Source organism: Cyprinus carpio, chromosome A6 (assembly GCF_018340385.1).
Source record: "Cyprinus carpio isolate SPL01 chromosome A6, ASM1834038v1, whole genome shotgun sequence".
NCBI lineage: Eukaryota > Metazoa > Chordata > Actinopteri > Cypriniformes > Cyprinidae > Cyprinus > Cyprinus carpio.
Window position 1 is genome coordinate 5,583,062 of NC_056577.1, and position 4,104 is coordinate 5,587,165.

The 4,104-nt window shown below is 39.4% G+C and overlaps 1 protein-coding gene across 7 annotated transcripts in view; it reads left to right on the plus strand.

The window, feature by feature from the left end:
* The first annotated feature begins 3,889 nt into the window (after positions 1–3,889).
* rbfox2 (RNA binding fox-1 homolog 2) overlaps positions 3,890–4,104 on the plus strand; it is a 26,082-nt gene continuing 25,867 nt past the window's right edge. For 4 of the 7 annotated variants that reach the window (XR_006160197.1, XM_042757609.1, XM_042757615.1 and 1 more), the window contains exon 1: positions 3,894–4,104. This exon is cut by the window's right edge and continues 981 nt beyond it. The gene's annotated coding sequence lies outside the window, so the exon portion shown is untranslated. The other 3 variants (XM_042757610.1, XM_042757612.1, XM_042757608.1) reach the window with 2 other exon arrangements.

Below are 4,104 nucleotides of genomic sequence, written 5' to 3' on the forward strand. Positions count from 1 at the left end.
TGGAAAACTGGGTCGGGCTTTCTGTGATGGTACTCAAATGGTTCAGGTCATACTTAGAAGGGAGAGGTTATTATGTGAGTGTAGGAGAGCATAAGTCTAAGTGGACGTCCATGACATGCGGAGTCCCACAAGGCTCAATTCTTGCACCGCTCTTGTTTAGCCTGTATATGCTCCCACTAAGTCAAATAATGAGAAAGTACTAAATTGCCTATCACAGCTATGCTGATGATACACAGATTTACCTAGCCTTATCGCCAAATGACTACAGCCCCATTGACTCCCTCTGCCAATCCACTGATGAAATAAACAGTTGGATATGCCAAAACTTTCTTCAGTTAAACAAGAAGAAAACTGAAGTCATTGCATTTGGAAACAAAGATGAAGTTTTCAAGGTGAATGCATACCTTGACTCAAGGGGACAAACAACTAAAAATCAAATCAAGAATCTTGGTGTGATTCTGGAGACAGAACTTAGTTTCAGTAGTCATGTCAAAGCAGTAACTAAATCAGCATACTATCATCTAAAAAACATTGCAAGAATTAGATGTTTTGTTTCCAGTCAAGACTTAGAGAAACTTGTTCATGTCTTTATCACCATAAAACCAGAAAACCTTAACATACCACACAACACCCCATCACAATAAAACCATTAGACAGCTGCAGCTCATCCAGAACACTGCTGCCAGGATTCTGACTAGAACCAGAAAATCTGAGCATAACACACCAGTCCTCAGGTCCTTACACTGGCTTCCAGTTACATTTAGGATTGATTTTAAAGTACTTTTACTCGTTTATAAATCACTTAATGATCTAGGACCAAAATACACTGCAGATATGCTCACTGAATATAAACCTAACAGAGCACTCAGATCATTAGGATCGAGTCAGTTAGAAATACCAAGGGTTCACACAAAACAAGGAGAGTCTGCTTTTAGTTACTATGCCGCCCGCAGCTGGAATCAGCTTCCAGAAGAGATCAGATGTGCTAAAACATTTAAATCTAGACTCAAAACTCATGTTTAGCTGTGCATTTATTGAATAAACACTGGGAGATGTCCGAACTGATTGCACTGTATTTTATGTAAAATCATTTTCTATTTTTAACTGTTTTAAATTCATTTTTAAAAAGTCAATTTTTAAATCATTTACTCAATCTTACTCCAAAATGTAAAAGAAAAAAAATAAGTATCACAGTTGATTCAACATTGATAATAATCAGAAATGTTTCTTGAGCAGCAGATCATCATATTAGAATGATTTCTGAAGATCATGTGACACTGAAGACTGGAGTAATGATGCTGAAAATACAGCTGCACATCACAGAAATACATTACAGTTTAACACATATTCACATAGAAAACAGCTGTTTTACATTCTAATAAAATTTCACTATTTTTACTGTATTTTTGATCAAATAAGTGCAACCTTGGTGAGCAGAAGAGACTTCATTAAAAGGCACTCAGATCACATCCACACGAAGCCAGAGCTTTCCATATTCTAAAAAAAAAAATCCGTAAACACTGCGTCGTCTCCAGAAATATTTGCGTACACATGAAACCACTGAAACTGATGTAGTATAAATGCCAGACCAGTATGTGGTGCTGTAATTCTGCCACAGAGATACACTGAAGATGGAGAAGAAGACTTATGCGCATAAACCTCCTGCTGTATACAAAACATTTCTGCTTTAGTAATTTTTGATTTTGCTTTGGTAAAGTTAATAGGTTCAGTAGGTTGTGTAGCACACACAAAAAAAAAAAAAAAATTTATTTGAAGTATTTCTTTAAGATCCACTTCCTCTTTTCTTTCATCCCCAGAAGGTCATCGTTGGTGTCTGGGCTTCAGGACAGGACTGTGATCTGAGAGACATCAGAGCTGTCTGCGCATCTGCACTCTTCCCCGTGGACTCCAGGGGTCGCTGTCGCCACCCATAAGAGCTTCAGCAGCTCCGCACCTGAGGATGCATTTCTGCATCTGCTCCTGAAAGTGAAAGTGAGGTGACATACAGCCAAGTATGGTGACCCATACTCAGAATTTGTGCTCTGCATTTAACCCATCCAAAGTGCACACACACAGCAGTGAATACACACACCGTGAACACACACCCGGAGCAGTGAACACACACACACCGTGAACACATATGTGAACACATATATGACTCTTTTTTTGTGTGTGCAAAAACTCAATGAACATATTAAAATAATAAAGGCATGTCAAGACTGCTTTTAAATGATTAAACACTGCTTGCTCAATACACAGGCGTCTTGCTTCGAACTCTGCCAAAGTCTGTCTGACCATCACCGAACTTAGACGTGTCCTCAGTTGAGTGTCTCTCCCGCGGGACACAGAGGTGGGACATATGGACTCAGCCAATTGTGGCAGTTCTTTTGGGTCAACAAATAAAACCTGAAGAAAAGAAAGGGTTTCACAATCAGAGTTTCATGATGTAACTGCAGGCTGCGAGCAGAGCTTCTCGTAAACAGGTGATGCAAGGAACAAATGAATAAATCTACTGTAACATCTTGCAAATACACACATTTCTGTCTCTGTGCCGCAGACAAGCCGTGGGGAACGAAACGAGCCCTAGACTGTCATAACTACTCTATAGAGCGATAAATATTTCAGTACAAAAACAGTGTTTCATTTCAGCTGACTGTCCAAACCTTCACAGAGTGAATCCTTCTGTGTTTATACAGACACTGATCCAGCTTGTGTCCTTTTCTGTGTGTTCTGTGTATTCATGGATTTGATGTGATTCTTGAAGTTCACATCACTCATTCAGACTTTTTTCTTTTTCTGACACAGTTTAAATCTAGACTCAGAAACACACAGCATTTGAATCGATGGGAGTTTAGTGAACGTCTCGTTCAGGGTTTCTGAGCTCCGTGATCAATCTGACCGCTACACATCATGCATTTAGATTTATAGATTTAAACAGCACTTTTATCCAAAGTGACTTTGCATTGTTTTTAACAATTTACCTTTTTTTAACCAAATAATGCATTTATAGAAAACTGAGCATGGCTAGCTCTCAGAGGCAATTTAATTCAGTTTTGATGACACAGAGACATTTCATTAGAAGAAATAAGTATATACTTCATATCAGCATTAGACCTGTGACAGTAAACCAGAGCGGCTGTTTTGACACAATATTAGCTGTTATTATCAATATTGCTCTGTTCAGATCAGTATGTCTGCAGCATGCTAACGCTGAAATAGTTCCCTAGATATAAATCAAGCATCAGATGCTAGTGTGGATAGTTCTTTTAAACTCAAAGACGATTAGAAATTTACCATAGAAAACTGGAATTTCCACATTATAAAGAAAAGAATGAATAAACACCTACTACTACAAATGAAGCACACCGATTGTTAACCAGAAGAAATAACTGTTTAACTACACATTTATACTCTTTTCATGAGTTGTTCAAGAGGCCCAGCTCCAGAACTCCAGTTATTTGGCCTCAGTCAGATTTAACATGCATCACAACAACAAGGGTCTCTAGAAATTGGGGGACCGGGGCTAGTTGTCAAACTTTTGCTGCAGTGAATATTTCTCACAGTGTAGATTTATAGAAAGTCAGTTTCTGGAGTGTTTAGAATAAGTCCAGACTCATTTTATCTCAAGAGATCTGAAGTGGGGTCAGTTCTTCCCTCTTACATGTCTTCCTGTAACTGAGATACACAAGAAAGAAACGGATATAGATTTTCAAACATATGCTCATATTTTATTTGAAATGTAAATCGCTCCCATTTTGCCTGCTTACTCCTAAACTGTGAACAATCGTGAACACAGAAAACAGAATTCATGAAGTGCATGTGAGATTGAGTTCGTGTCGTGGCGTCATGTGGCCGCCAGATGTCGCGCATTCGCCACAAACGCGCCTCGGCTTCATTTTTCCACTGCGAATCCAGCAGGAACAAACTGTACCGCATATGAATCACATAATCAATAATTGTGCGTGAGCTCTGGTCAGCTCCTCATATCGACACGTCTGTATGAGCGGATCCGCGCAGGTGTCCAGCTACTGAACACGCGTCTGTTTTTCTCCAAACGGAACGCTCGTTATTGGCTCGTTACACGTTGGCGTTCCCCGGTCGCTG